The sequence below is a fragment of the Pinus tabuliformis genome, chromosome 5_1 (assembly GCF_031772625.1).
Source record: "Pinus tabuliformis cultivar Carrire ecotype Pingquan chromosome 5_1, CPIR1, whole genome shotgun sequence".
In the NCBI taxonomy this organism is placed as follows: domain Eukaryota; kingdom Viridiplantae; phylum Streptophyta; class Pinopsida; order Pinales; family Pinaceae; genus Pinus; species Pinus tabuliformis.
Window position 1 is genome coordinate 261,345,807 of NC_142305.1, and position 17,517 is coordinate 261,363,323.

Consider the following 17,517-nt stretch of genomic DNA (forward strand, 5'->3'; position numbering starts at 1 on the left):
ACATTTATCTAGAAACATGATTCATTGTGGTACAAAGATTGCTTATATCTATGTAACAACTCCCAATCAAACAAAATGTTCTTTTATAATTTCACCTCTATCCTATAAGAGGGAACTTATGAATTTTAAAACTTGCTACATGGTCAAGCATGATTTTTTTTTGGATGGACTTAAAGCTCATGTTTGCAAGTTGTGGCAAAATGTTTGGATTTCCAACAAAATAAAGTCAAGGCAATTAAGACCCCAAGTATTTGACAACCATTAACCATTCCAAGTCAATGTTGGGAGGACATCTCAATTGATTTTATCATAAGTCTACCAAAGTATGAAGGAAAGTGTGTAATAATGGTGGTAATCGATAGAATTACCAAGTATACACATTTTTAGGCATTACTTCATCCTTTCAAAGCTAGTACAATCACTATTGCATTTGTAGAAATAGTTTAAAAAATACATGGAAACCTAAATATTATTTAATGTGACAGAGATCCAATTTTCATTTGAAAATTTTGGACAAAATTATTTTCTAGTCTTGGTACTCAATTGACTCATACCTCATCTTATCATCCCAAATATGATTGGAAAACTGAGTTAATGAACAAAATTTTGGAAGGATATCTTCGTTGATTTTCATATGGTAAATAAACACATTGGATTCAATGGTTACCTCTGGAAAAATGGTGCTATAACACTTCCTTTCATATCACAACAAAAATGACCCCATTTATGGTGTTTTATGGATACCATACACCATTTAGCACATAACCTCTAAGAGATAATTATAAGGTTCAAGTAGTTGAAGATCACATCAAGCATCAACAAGTTCTCCACCTCTTAAACGATAACTTCACTCTAGCACAAATCAAATGAAAGAACAAGCATATCAACATCACAATGAAAAAAATTTCAATGCATTAGGGGAATTGAGGTCTAAAACGGGTCTCCTAAGAAAAATGTACAACTAGAAAAACTTTATAAGAACCAATAAGATTCAAGATGATGATCTCAACCATGGGGGATGATTCACCACTTTTGGAGTAAAAAAGTAAAATGATTAAAAAATAATAAAATAATAAAACTATTTTTTCAACTTGCATTTTCAAATTATCTCGTTAAGGTTTTACTAAAATTTCGAGTGAGAGTAATTGTTGGATGAAAAAATTAATTCTTCATCCAAGGAGTACACATGTTGCATACTTCGATGGACCCTGCTACACGAAAAATGAGAAACACATGAAAAACGTGATTGCAATCACATTTTTTCATGTATTTCTCATTTTTCGTGTAGCAGGATCCATCTAAAGTATGCAACATGGATACTCCTTGGATGAAGAATCAAATTATGCATCCAAAGAGTGTTTTCGCTTGAAATTTGAGTAAACCCATACGGAGATAAGTTTAAAATACGAGTTGACAAAATAAGTTAATATTTTTTCCCTCTAAATTTGATGATGTAATCTAATCTTATTTTATTATTTCTACTATTATTTTATAATTTCCTTAGGAGACCCATTTTAGACCTCAAAATTCTCCTAATGTGGGTGATTGGTTATTTTTATGGTTACAACCTTACAAACAAATTCCCCTCAAGGAAGCTAATAAGGATAATAAAATATCACCCAAGTATTATAACCCTTACAAGGCATTGCAAAATATTGGTACTATGACATACAAATTGGATTTTCTTGCATACTCGTGAGTACAACTAGTTTTCCATGTTTCATGCTTAAAGGAGGTTATAGGTGATAAGTTTCTGATTCAAACTATATTTCTAGAACTTAACGAGGAAAGTAGAATCATATTGGAGCTTGAAGTAATCATAGAAACAAGAATTTGATAAATATAGAATTGATCAATTTTAGAGTATCTCATTAAGTGGAAGAACTTATCAGCTAAAGATTCCACATAGGAGGATGATTATTTTATATAGAAGCATCCATAACTACTCAATGTTGAGGACAACACTTTTTTGAAGGAGAGGGGCATGTTAAGTCCCTATAATACTAATGTAAACCCTATATTGTTATTTTTATACCCCATAGAAGCCCACTATTTTTATTATTGTGCCCTTACATTATTATTATTATGTAGGCCCTAATTATATTTTGACCCTTTAGACTTCTATATATACAAAGTAGGTATTTTCATTTGAATCATCCAAGAATTATTCATTTATGTGATGTAAAAGGAGGATGACCCCTCAAAATGTCTTATTATCAATTCATTGATTTGTATATTCTTATGTTTCTACATTATTTTGATCTAGATATATAACATGCAAACTATGAAATATCTTGGATATAGAGGGGAGTTCTCTAGGTACCTATGGTAAATAGTTTAAACTTTTATTTTCCATAATTTCAAAGATATGCATTGTGGAGGTTATGAATTTTAATATTCCTAAAATTATCACTAAACATGCCAGTTTAACAGTTTTTCTATAAATTGTTTTATGAGATGTTTCTAACTATGAAATACTTAGAAGTGAGAGGTAAGATCTATAGGTACCTATAGAAAATATTTTAGACTTTAGTTCACTATAATTGCATTGGGAGGTGCATTCTACAACCCAGTATGATGTGTAAGTGTGTATGTTTGTCATCAAAGTTGAAATTTTTCTCATGTCGGCCAAAATAAAAAATCTTAAAAATCTAAAAATAAAAATGATTATTTAAATGTTTTATATAGTTATGTGTTTAATATTTATTTTATCATATATGTTGAATTTGAATGGATCATAAATTTACCTTCAACAAATTGTTTTACCACATTAAAATTCTAAATGAGGTAATTTTTTAACATCTTTACTCTTTACTAAAGTCAATACCGTTTTGTAAAATAAAGTAAAAAGGTTATTTCAACCAAAGAAACGAAAATATTGCTCCAATATCTTTTAATATTTATTTTAATTAAATATTTGTATAATGAATCTTTAAAAGTGGAACCATATCCTATGGATATATTAAAATCTACAAAGACATAAATATTTCCACGTCAAAGTTGTAATATTTGAAAATTTTGTTATCATGTCATGTAAAAAATATCATTAATCTAATATTAATATTAATATATTATAATATTGATATTATAAATTTAATAACTTAGGATTAATATGATGTTCACTGTAATATAATATTAAATATGTTATATTATAATATATTATAATATATCATGATATATATTAACTCTATATATATATGGGAGGGAAGAACAAATACATAGTGATAGAGGTGGAGAGATATAGGACTTGAGAGAGAGGAGGAGAGAGGGAGGGATGGAGAAATGGAGTTGGAAGGAAAGAGAGAGAGGGAAGAAGAATAACATAGAGAGAGAAAAGTGGAGAGAGAGAGAGAGGGAGTGACAAGGGAGAGATAGAGTGAGTGTATATGTCTGGGGGTGAGATAAAGAGGTAAAGAAGGGGAGATAGAGATAAGCTGGGGAGAGAAGGAGAGATAGTGAGAGATTTAGAGGGCGAAGAGAGAGAGGGAGACAAAGACAAAGAGATAAGGGGGAGAGGCAAAGGGAGGTCGGTGAGAAAGGGAGAGATAGGAAGGAAGAGAGCTTGGATATGAGAGAGAGAAGGAGAGAGTAAGGGAGAGAAAGATGGATTTAAAAAGAAAGACACATAGAGAGAAAGGTGGAGTGAGAGAGAGGGATTTATAAGGGATGGAGAGAGGGAGAGAGGAGAGATAGAGGGAAGAGAGATATGTTGGGAATAATACTGAGGGGGGGGTGAATCAGTATTATTAAGTCAAATATTCCTTTTTCAAAATCAACTGCTATACACTACTTCAGTTAATTAAACCCACGTATATACACAACTATGTAGAAGAAAACCCACATATATAATGAAAACTTTTAATTTACTTTATCTTTCTGATGTTGATTGTTAATCTGTGATTCAGAAGAAAATAACTAGTAACCAGAAACAATAAAGCAGAGTAGAAAGACAATCGCACACAAGAACACAGGATATAAGGTGGAAACCCAATGTGGGTGAAAAGAACCTGCTGCAATTCGTCTCTATCTTTTCTTTAATTAGAAACTTCTTTTTACAAATGTACTGGTGGAGTCCTTTACCAGTATGCAGGCTGCAACCTGCAGAGAGCTACAACTCTCTCTCGTTTTCCAGCTTCTACTGGAAGGGAGCTACAACCCCCTTAACGCTTGCACTAGCCAAGATACTAGTACGTAGGTGCTGGCCTACAGAAGGCTACAACCTTCTCTTTCTTTCAGGGACCACGTCTCATAAATTTTCAGACTGGATCCACAAATAATATCAATCAACCATCAAGAATTTCTGCATCAACCAATCACCTTTTCACCAATCAAAACTGAATCAACATAAACACCTCTCTGACGACTGTACCCAGATCACAGTAACAGTACCACACACCAAAACCAAACCCAAAACATTGCAGCAATAAACAAAAGTAGCAAAAACAAAACTCAAAATGTATACGCTACTTTAATGGCCTGAAACCTGCGTGCATACGCTTCTGCGTATGGAACAACCTGTGTATACGTTGTTTTCCTTCACTGAACCTGCGTATATGCGTGCCTTAGCTGAACTGAACCTGCGTACAGATCTACAAACATAATTCACTCTTTCAAGTATTCAGGAACTGATTAACCTAGATTATCAGATTTATAGATCACGCATGCGCCAGATATAATAGATCAAAATCATGAAAAGATATTATCATTCAACCCAAGAGATTATGACCCATCAATAGAACTTATCCTTCTTTTCGCTAAGGTTCCTCCTTCATTCAGATCCAGATCTGCTCCACAATGCTAATCACCAATATTTCAGATCTCATACTCAGATATTCAATAATAATTCAGATGATTCCTTATCACATGATCTCCTTTCTCTTTTATAGTTTTAGGCCTTCCACAATACCACGGTCCAAAACCATAATAAACCAATGCCAAGGGCCCAAAACCTGGGGTCAACACTTCTGACGAGATACCATGATCCAAAATCATAGGTTCAAATTCTAAGGACTAACAACCATGGACCAAAAATAAGTTTCCCACCATGTACGCGCTTTTTTGTGCATAAAAGTGCGTGTATACACATACGCGACTTCTGAACGTATAACCCGCGTGTATATGTGCCTTCAGCAAGGTGAACCTACGTATACAAGATTTCCTTCATTCTGAGCACCTGAACTGAGGTTTGACACCAAAGTGAGTTGCCATCAAGGACAACACCTGTACCATAGGGCCACACTTGTGCCAAAATGCCAACAAGATAAAAGGGGAAAAAAGGGAGAGAAGGGGAAGAAAGAGAGAGAGGGAGAGGAAGAGGGAGGGATAGATATATACATATGGAGAAAGACTATGTATGTTTTGGGGTTTATATAGAGAGACAAAAGAGAGACAAAGAGAGATAGATATATAGATGGAAGGTGAAGAAAGGGAATAAGAGAGAGAGGGAGAGATCATTAGGTATGGAGGAAGAAAGCATCAGGGAAAATTTTAAGAACCCCCCCTAAATTTATAAATATAATAAATGGGCGAATCTCCATGGTATATAGGAAAAATGGAAGGCGATTTTATCAATAATATAATATGTATATATAATTTTTTGGTGAATCTCTCACCAGGCATGGCGAATATTTTACTCAATTATAAAATCTTGTAAGATCTTGGCGAGTCTTTCACTAAATAATAAAACTTTGTAAAGTCCTAGTGAATCTTAACATAGGCTACATGCTGGTTTAATTCCCCCATTTAAATAGGTTACAGTCCAGGTGAATACCATGGGTCAATACCATGTGCCATTTTGGTGAATACCATGGGTCAATACCATGTGCCATTTTTATTTTTATTAATTCTAATATTAGGGTTAATAATGGTTTTTTGCATGGTATTAATAACAATCTAGTCCATGGTATTTGTCCCATAGTATTTTGGCCATAGGTTTCACCTAAATATAACCCATTTTTTTGAGTGTTGGTAAATATAAGGTGACTTATGGAGTAAATATAAAAATATGTTTTATTTGTTTACCCTACCTCTCGTTTATTTATATTTTTATTAATTTACCATACCTCTTTTACAAATATGGTATTTGGCCCTTAGGATTCACTTAAATAAAACCTCTTTCTTGAGCCTTCATAAATAGAACGAGGGTTATGGACTAAATATAAAAAGAGGTCTTATTTATTTACGATACGTCTAGTTTATTTATATTTTTATTTATTTACCATACCTTTAGAGTAAGTATAAAAAGACATTTTATTTATTTACCATACCTCCACTTTACTTATATTTTTATTTGTTTACACCCTTACATGTATATAAGGTGACTTATGGAGTAAATATAAAAAATGTTTTATTTATTTACCATACCTCTCATTTATTTATATTTTTATTAATTTACCATACCTCTTTTATAAATATGGTATTTGGCCCATAGGATTCACTTAAATAAAACCTATTCTTGAAAATGGGTGAATGGATTCACTTAAATAAAACCTATTCTTGAAAATGGGCGAATGGAAGGTTGTAAGTCCTAATTTCAAGGGCTAAATTTACCTTTTTTACCCTTCCCTTAAAATAAGGTGGGCTATTTGAGGTGATTTGTAAAAATGTACTATGATACAAAATATTCTCCCACTAAAAATTTAAAACCCCTTAATTTTGCCAAAGGGCGAACATTCGCCCCTAAAATTATCCTTGGAAAGCATGTGAATTGTAGGAGGGGGTGAGATAGAGAGCCAAGGAAGGAGAGATGGAGGGAGATATAGATATAGATGGAGGGGGGAGAAAGGGAATAATAATTCTTGCACTAGATGCATTGACTTCAGTGTAGATGGTGAGTTCTAATCCTCTTTGATTGCTTGTATTGAAGAAGATAAACTTAAGGACACGGGAGAGGAGAATCAGGAGAGACATAAGGAGAGGAGTGAGTGATCCCAAAAAATATTTTCCTTTTGATGCATTAAAGAATTACATATTAAGCTTGCATTTTAACCATGAAAATTACAAGTGCATAAAGAAGAGGAAGAGAAGAATAGCAAGTCACGCATATAAGACACATGATTGATATCAGGGTTCATCCAGGAGGGACTATGTCTCCAGGCCCTGCTCGAATTAGTGGGGAGGCCCTGTTTTCATTAGATGGAAAAATAATGAAAATACATAAAAAGTCAAAATGATGACCTTATACCTCCATGATTGAAGAAGCCCAAAAATTGCAGATCTCTAATGGGGAAATGGACAATAGCATTGAGTTTGTGGCATTGATAAATGCTGAAACCATATAAAATTTATCGGAATTTGACAAAGTGAAAATCTAGCCCCCCAGAGAAATTTCTCAGATCATGGTTACAAACCCCTCTTTGCACTGTTCATGGTTCCACCTACATATAAATGTATGCTCGCTATTTGCCTCCTCCCTAACACACTGTGAAAAAAGGTTCAAATACGTTTTGGTGGGGGAGTACACAAGAAGCACTATTGGCACATTGTTAAATTTGGAAATTCATTGAGGAGGGGTCGGGGGATCAAATCCTGCCCCTCCTTACAAATAACGGTTATATATTATTAAATGGGAGGCAGGTATGCCAGTTTAGTGGCCCGATACCCTAACCTTCGCCATTATTATTGTTTGTACAAGGTGAGGTGGAGGGGCGGTGGGGTTGATAGCCTGTGCCCCACCACATGTTTATTGTATTATATGGGAGGTGGAGAGGGTGGCGGGGTTGACAGCCCACGCCCCCTACCATTATTATAAGGTTTTCGTTGAGACTCCGGGGTGGCGGGGTCATGGCTGCCCACCCCAACTTAATAATATTTTTGGGTTATGGTGGTTTTGGGGGAGGTGGGGTCATGGCCGCCTGCCCCATTTAATATTTACTTTTTTTATTTAAAAACATTCATAACCACCGATTCCGTTAGGAATTTTCAAGAAACTTAAGCAGTAGAAGGCAAATTAACGGTCCCACAAATTTGCCCGGAAACTGGCCCAGGTTGGCCAGGATCTGGTGGCCAACTTTTGTCCAAATTGCTACCTCCTTAGGCCTACCTAGTCACCTAAGTCAACACTAAACTTTGACTGCTCCTAACTTTTGCATACAGACTCAGTTTGATGAACCATTTGCACCACCGCGATCATGACGACGAGATCTTCAACATGACCCTAGTTTGAGCATAATCTAAACACTTTGATTTTTGACCCTTTTGTGAGTCCTCTGGGACTTTTGCTTGTGTCTGGAGCCAACTGGATCAATCCTCCCCACTGAGGAGCTTTTGTTCCTCTAAAGAATTTACACTTAGCACTCGGTTTGTGTCCTTTTCAATTCACACTTTCAATCACCTGCACACGAAACTAGTACATATTTTGAAATCATGCACATCACACATGACTCAACAACCCTTCCTTGCCAAGAGTTTATAGTAGACACTCATTGGCTAAGGATTACATCAAAAGTAATCAATACCTCAACTACTAATAAGGAAGGCAAAAATATCATCGTTGCATTTTGAAGTGATGGGAAACACACCATCACTTTTACATTGACTTGCAGCGTATGATTTACAATGGTGGCCATAACAAGCTACTACCTCTAAAAAAACCAACTTAATAAAGTAGACCAATGTGAGTGGGGTGGATTCATTTGTTGAACATGTTCACCTTTCAGCTCTTCTGACGATGTTTCCAGAGCATGGAGCATCAGACACATGGTTTGTTGATGTCCCTCTTTGTTGCAAGGACTACAATGATTCTTTTTCCTCCAAACTTTCAAGGCTTCTTTGGGGTGCTTTCCCTTGGTGTTCCTCCGATAAGTGTTCATGGATCCCTCACTATCGCTGGAATGTGAGGAAGGAGTTTCATCATCTGTCGTTGGCTGGTTACTAGCTATATTAGAGCTTTCTCCCATTTCCTTTCTAGCGTATTCGAGTCCTGCACGACACAACATTTCCTTGAATTTGATGGGGTTTACGATGCCTTGGCCTTTGATGCTGAGGCCCTTCCCATGATACCCTATTTTATTTAATAGTTTCGATCCAATCCCTGTAGTATTTTTTTCAAAACAGCGAATTCATCATCATGAAAATCATATGAAATTAGAGAATCATTTTTTACCTCCAGATAGCGATGTTGTAACTCTTCCAAGGCCTCATCCTTGGCTTGCAACTGGCATAGTAATATTTTTTTTCTTCCCTTGCCTCCTATAGAAGCCCCCTTAGCTCAGCATTCTCTACTTGGATGCGGTGGTTGATCTCCTCAAGTTCTTGGAGTCCTAATATGGGATCACCTTTTTCGTTATGTTTATTGAAATCCTTGATTCATAGCTGGAATCAAACCTCAAATCTATGGGTCCTCCTACCATGATCCCAAAGGCTAAAAAATTTGTTTCATCGATGGAATTAGACCCCAAGTCAATGGGCCTATCTCGTGCAAATCCCGCTACTGTAACCTTCTCAAGTCTTAGCTCAAGGTGTAACTTCCAACAATTTTCTTCATCATGCCCCTCGTTCTCACAATGTGATTTTCTCCCCTTCTCTTAGCTATTGTGGTTCTCTTTGGGTGGTCATCTCATTCATGTGTTCCCCTGTTTTCCAGATGAATGGCCTTTACACTGGCCGAGTCAATGGTGGTAGGTTCAAACAATAATAATAAATGTCTAATGTAACTATGTAATGATCCAATATACTTAGTAACTACTTCAAGTGAGTCAAGTGCAATGCCCAAACTAAGTGCTTGTTTTTTAAACACCTTGGTAAAATTGTTCTTTTAATGCAAAAATGAAACTAGGTCATGAGGAAAGAAGATTACCCACACTCTTATTGCTTCACAATTTTCTCTCCCACCAGATGAGAGCGGTGCCACTCAGTCGAAGAGAGGCCAACTGAATCTTTGCCTCATCCTCTGTGATCTGTTGAATCCTGCAGTAGATCTCAATCCGCCTAATCCAGTTATTAAGCTTTTCTGGATTACTTTCACCGTTATACATGGGAAGATCAAATTTGACATCTAATTTAGAGAAAGGTTTCTTAGATGTACCCCTTGAATTTCTATGATGATGGTGATGAGAGGAAGAAGAACTTTCACTCGTGGAAGGGGAAGGAGGTGGATCTCCTCCATCATCTCCATGTGCTAAACCTTGTCCTTCTGGAACTCTTTCCCCTGCACTCTCAAGTTTTTCAAGTCTTGAGAACATCTTCTCAACATGATCTGCCATCGTGTAGAAAGTCTTGCGGAATTTTACCTCCTCTTCATATCGAGCATCATTCTCCTCACCCATGTTTCTCTTTCGAAAGACTTTAGTTTCCTTTCGCCTCTTCAGAGCCTGTTTGTTGTTAGCATAAAAACATGCAATTCACGTGCACAAAGACTGCTCTGATACCACTTGATCCCAAAAAATATTTTCCTTATGATGCATTAAAGAATTACATATTAAGCTTGCATTTTAACCATGAAAATTACAAGTGCATAAAGAAGAGGAAGAGAAGAATATCAAGTCACGCATAGAAAACACAAGATTGATATTGGAGTTCGTCCAGGAGGTACTACGTCTCCCTAATCTGCTCGAATGAGTGGGGAGGCTCTATTTTCATTAGAAGGAAAAATAATTAAAATACATCAAAAGTCAAAATGACGACCTTATACCTCCACAATTGAAGAAGCCCAAAAATCATAGATCTCTGATGGGGAAATGGACAACACCATTGAGTTCATGGCATCGACAAATGTTGAAACCATATAAAATTTGTTGAAATCTAACAAAGTGAAAATCTGCCTCCTCGAGAAATTGCTCAGATCATGGTTCCACCTGCATAGAAATGTGTGCTCGTTGTTAGCCTCCTCCTCGACGCACTGTGAAAAACGGTTCAAATATGTTTTGGTGGGTGGAGTACACAAGAAGTATTGTTGGTGCATTGGTAAATTTGGAAATTCATTGAGGAGGGGTCAGGGGATCAAATCCCACTCCTCCCTTTTTTTTACACATAACGGTTATATATTAGTAAATGGGAGGAGGGTCTGCCAGTTTGGTGGCCTGATTTCCTAACCTCTGTCGCTATTATAGTTTGTACGAGGGTGATGTGGAGGGGTAGCAAGGTTGACAACCCACAACCCACCACCTGTTTATTATATTATATTGGAGGTGGAGAGGGTAGCGGGGTTGATAGCTTGCGCCCCCCACCATTATTATAAGGTTTTCATTGGGACTCCAGGGTGGTGAGGTCATGGACACCCACCCTAGATAAATAATATTTTTGGGTTATGGTGGTTCCAAGAGCAGCATGGTCATGGTCACCAGCCCCATTTAATATTTATTTATTTTTATTTAAAAAAATTCATAACCATCGACCCCCTTAGGAATTTTCCAGAATCTTAGGTGGTAGAAGACAAATTAACGGACCCACAAATTCTCCTGGAAACTGGCCCAGGTTGGCCGAAATCCGGTGGCCGACTTTTGTCCAAATTACTACCTCCTTAGGCCTGCCTAGTCACCCAAGTCAACCCTAAACTTTGACTGCTCCTAACTTTCACATACGGACTCGGTTTGACGAACCATTCACACCACCGCAATCATGATGAAAATATCTTCAACATGACCCTAGTTAGAGCACAATCCAAAAACTTTGATTTTTGACCCTTTTCTAAGTCCTCTGGGACTTCTTCCTGTGTCTGGAGCCACCTGGATTAGTGAGAAAAGGAGAGAAGGGTAAGAGAGAAGAGGGAGACACAAATATGGAGGGGGGAGAGATAAGGAGAGAGGGAGGGAGACAGTGATAGAGTTGGGGGCAGAGAGAGAGAGAGAGAAAGAGAGAGGGAGATACAACTTGAGAGAGAGGAGGAGAGAGGGAGGACAAAGAGATGGATTTGGAAGGGGAGAGAGGGTGGGGATAAAAAAGACATACAAAGAGAAAAGTGGAGCGAGAGAGAGGGGGGAGTGAAAAGGAAGAGATGGAGAGACAATGTGTATGTTTGGGGGTGAGATAGGGAGGAAGATTTATTGCACTAAATGCATTGAATTGATGGTAGATGGTGATTCCTAATTCTATTTGATTGCTTGCACTAGATGCATTAATTTCAGTCTAGATGTTGATTTCTAATAATATTTAATTGCTTACACTAGATGCATTGATTTCAGTGTAGATGTTGATTTCTAAACCTATTTTATTGCTTTCACTAGATGCATTGATTTTAGTGTAGATGGTTTATAATTATATTTGATAGCTTGCACTAATACAATAATTTCAATGTAGAAGTTGATTTCTAATTCTATTTGATTTCTTACACTATCTACATTGATTTCAATGTAGATGGTGATTTCTAATTCTATTTGATTGCTTTCACTAGATGCATTGATTTCTATGTAGATTGTGATTTCTAATCCTATTTGATTGCTTAAACTAGATGCATTGATTTCATTGTATATGGTGATTTCTAATCCTATTTGATTACTTGCATTACTTGCACTAGATACATTGATTTCAGTGTAGATGTTGATTTCTAATCGTATTTCATTACTTACAGTAAATATGGATGTTGATTTCTAATTTTGATTGCATGCACTAGATGCATTTATTTTAGTGTAAATGTTTATTTACAATGTTATTTGATTGCTTACATTAGATGCATTGATTTCAATGTAGATGATGATTTTTGATTTGATGTAACTCAATGTATTATGGTACATTAACTTAAAGTGATTAGATTGACAATTTGCATTAATTTTAGTGTAAGCACAAAAAAATGATTGACAGTTTGCATTGATTTTTGTGTTATAGTAATTCAACCTATCAATATTGGAGAGCAAGAGAGACAAGGTATGTTGTTTAATACAATAGTTCGAGTTAAGGAATTGAATAGTTTGCAATATCAACTATCCTTTTCATATAATCGATATGAAAAGTTGGAAAAGCTAACAAATAGTGTAAAGATTTCGCAAATCTGACCACTCATTAAAGAAACAAAATCACATTATTTCTTGACTTTTGAAAAACAAACTATAGATAAAAAAAATCATCAAAGTATTTTGAAGGAAATAAATTATTTCAAACATTAGCAATGAAACAAATGATTTCAAGAGTAATCTTGATGTAGTAAATTATTAAAACTACTCCTCAAAATATATTTACTAATACCTTGAGGGACACTATTAAGAATTATTAATTGTCAAAAGTTGTAATACCTAAAATTAATGAAATATATGTGTAGTATCAATCCTCTTGGAAAATATTGGCAAGATTGTCTCCCTTCTTCATCAACAACTAATTACTAACATACAATTACATACACATATAGAAATATAATACAACAATTGTAACATTCACAAACATTCCCTTCCAAATCCAAAAAAATAAACACACAAACCACTCAAAGCATCCAAGCACAGATGTACAAACCATTCAAGGCAAGCAACAAAAACAAAATTAAAGAAGAGAATGATAGTCATGTCAAAGAAAGAAAACATAATGTAAATTTATCTCAAAGTATGAAGTTTATCTCAAACATATACATAATAATGTTAATCTAAAAATGTGTCATTGTTTCCCTCAAATGGAACCAACCTAGATCCATATAACTCTCGATATATCATGTGCTTAGAGGGATCAAATCCCTCGAGGTGCAAACCTTCTTTTTGGAGTGTGGAATTTGAGGAAAGGTTTGCACCTCGAGGGATTTGATCCCTCTCAACGCATGATAGATTCGGAGTTAGATGGATATAGGCTAGTTTTTAAGATATGCACAATCAAAGTTATGGTTTTCAAATAGTCCTAAAGTCAACTTCAAACAAGTTAATTTAGTATTTTTGTTATAAATTATTTTTTAGGACTTTTCAAAATGTGAAAATTTTAGAGATCTAAGGAAGCATACATAAGTACCTAAGGCAATAGTTTCAAAATCATACTTGAAAAATTGGTTAGGTGGCATGTTGTACACGTTTTTTATTGGTATGATTATTTTTTTTTAAATTTATTTCTATTTTTATTTATTTATTTTTTTAAGAAAACTTAGTGAAGGAATATGTAACTAACCAACCTAGTGAAGGTAGAAGAAACAATCAAACCTAGTAAGGGAGGAAGCAACAAGAATACATAGTAAAGGAAAAAGCATCTAGCATACTTGGTGAAGGTAGAAGTAGTAAAAAGGCTTAGTGAAGTAAGTTGGTGCCTACATATATTTCTAGTAGTGTGGATTGGTGCCTTTGGTAGGTTGGTGCCTATGAAGATTTTTAATAGTGAGATTTGGTGTAAGACCCCTAATGATGATGAAACCAAGAAAAGTAAAAATAAAATAAAAATAAGTAAACAACTATCACAAAGAGACCCACTAGGATTCCCCAATGGAGGCACCAATTCTATTTATATGGAAATTCCTATGCAGTGACAAATTAATTTTGACCCATAGTTCTACCAAGGGCTATGATAAATAACATGTGAAATATCTGCCTAACCCAAAAAAATAAATGACACATGCGTGCATAATAAAAGTAAAGAGAGAGAAGGGAGTAGACCTTATTATAGATGGTGGACACTTACTACTTTCGACAATGAAGCTCTTCAAGATATTGACCCTTATGCTCCTTTCACTTGTAACATGCACACAAACAATAAACAACCACTATATCGTTACAAATCAATTTAATATTAACATCATCGTAACCCACAAACATACATTAAAAATAACATGTTGCTAGAGGAAAAGCATAATTTTTTTATTATACCAACAACACTTACAACATTGTTTTCTTTGTGGACCTCCCTTCACTACCCCTCTCACTATAACTCACAATCAAGCACATTGTATTCTACATATTATCATAAAGGAGAGTGGTTTATTAATTTAATAATATTTATTTATCCTCAACTTTTCTCTCTTTGCTTATGGAAAACATTGCTTGTATATAAGAGGTTGAGGAGTGATCAAATTTATTTAAACTTTTTGTTTACCATGTTTGGTATGGTCCTTTCATCCATATCTTTGAAATATAATCATTTTTTACCTTTCCCAACTTTATCCATTTTACTTTTCTAGTCCTAGTTGCTCCAAGTCTCCTTTGCTAAGTAAAATCATTCGAATTGTCCCTCACAAACCAACTAAAGAGTTACAACCCTCCCAACTAGTGTTCTACTAGCATTTGAGTGGTTTCCATGGGAGTTTATCTTATATTTTACCCTTGATTTTGAGGTGCTTCCCTAATAGACCCAAGGGTATGCCATTTAAGCTAAGAAGGCCCTATGGGTGACATTTTGAGCTATAACAAAAATTTATGTTAGAAATGATGTAGATTAACTAAAATCCTATTGACATGTTAACAAAGGAAATAACCAAGGAGGAATTAAGTTCATGCTTAGTTTAAGTTGGTCTTTAAGAATGACTCTGAATATGAGCAATTTCATAGATCCAAAGTTGAAACATAGTCCAATGAGTGTAATAACTATGGAATTGCTGTAATAAGTATCCATGTGGGAGATTAATGATTGTAGTTATAGTTTATAACTTCTACCCACACACTCAACATTGATTTACACACTAAAATATTTAGATCTTTAGACTACCAATGTGAAAATATCCTCAATCTAAGTTATTGCATAAAATTTACATATCCATAAGTTGATCTACCTATTGACCACCATGGTATGTGTGGATACCATGTCAATCCCCTTTTACCCACAAATTTAGAACTAGCCTCACATGGACTTTTGAGAATATTCTAAAAGTTCTAAAATGTTATCATGGTAGAGGGTTGAAAAAGTTAAAACCCTAGACCTAGATGATATGTGGGCTAAGTTATATATCACTCCTCTAAGAGGAGTAATAGCTAACCTAAGAGTGAAGTTTTATGAGCCTATAAGAGGAGGACTATATAATAGTCATTCAAGCCATTTTGTAACTACATCACGAGTTTCACTCTTTTATGTGTGTTTTACAACTAATGCAAAGAGGGTAGAACTCAAACCTGAATTTCTAGGTAAGTTTTTTTCCATATTAGGTTCCCCAAGATAATTATGTGCAACATCATAAACTCAAACCTATTCAATATGGGCCTTATATCAAGGTGCCAAAAAATGCATTATTTTAGAAAATTTAATCAGCTTAATCTTTATGAGTTAAGAAAGTCTAAGGATGAAGTTGTTACTTCTTATTTCTAATATACCACCATAGATTTTGATGTTGTTACTTCTTATTTCTAAGATACCACCATAGATTTTTAACCAATTATGAATGAAGATACTATTCTTAATATTTACAAAAACATCAAATAGATAAATTAACTAACACTAATTAAATTAGTCACAAAGAATCATTACCAATTCAGATTAACTAGATATTCCAATGAGCATTTGAGTAATAACTTCCACATTTATATAAAAAAAATAAAAAAATTAAGGACAAAGATACATTGCCAATTGAAACTAACAACATATAACTCAAACTTTCACATTTACATACAAAAATTAAGAGCAAAGATTCATTGCCAATTGAAGCTAACACATATAACTCAAATTTTCACATTCAAATACAAAAATTAAGAACAAAGATTCATTGCCAATTGAAACTAACAAGATATCCCGATAAGCGTTTGAGCAGTGATTCCCACATTTACTTAAAAAATTAAGGGCAAATTTTTCTAATAAGCGCAAAAATGTTGAGACATGTTCCATGAGACTGCTCTTATGTCTATTGCATTGCAGATTTCAAATATTCAGGAAATCTAGAATCAAGATTTGCAATCAAGTTAACCTCTAAGTGTCCGATAGAATATATTTATCGTCTTATTTTTCCATTACGTATATTTTGATATATTTTCTTAAAAGCTTCATTACACCGACCTATTGACCATTAAGCTGAATACACAGACTACATTATTGAAAAGTAACCAGTTCTTCTGTGCAAGGCATTTCGAATCTACAGAGTGGACAGGTATGTCGAGTTTCCAGCCATTTGAAGATGCAAGTCTTGTGGTACATGTGACCACATTGCATTATATTTGCCTCTTCGCCTAACTGGAATTGCTCTCGGCAAATTGGACACGATGAATGATCATTATTTATGTGTTCTTCTGCGATGATTAGGTGAGGCAGCTGGTGGACACTGGCTCTATCTGCGGGTCGGACATGTTGATCATCCTGTGTTATTGTTATAAGATTAGCTACTTCCCTCACACGAAGAAGAATATCTTGTGTTTCTTCTAGCGTTGTTTGATCCATCACTTATCACATTGGCAATGGCTGATAGGTTGCTTATCAAGTCATTCGCGAGAGTAATAGTTGAAGGACCAGACGTGGCAGCAGGACTCATTGTGCCTCTTCTTGATCTGGATGTGACGTTGCTCTCATCATTATCAGAACTAGATGGGTCATTTCTTGATCTTGATGTGACGTTGCTCTCATCATTATCAGGACTAGTTGGGTCATTTGTTGATCTTGATGTGACGTTGCTCTCATCATTATCCTTAGCGGTTTGATTATCACTCCTGTTGGGAGACGAGGTATTTGAGTTTCTCCTGCGCATACTTTCTCCACCGCCTGCTTCTTCTT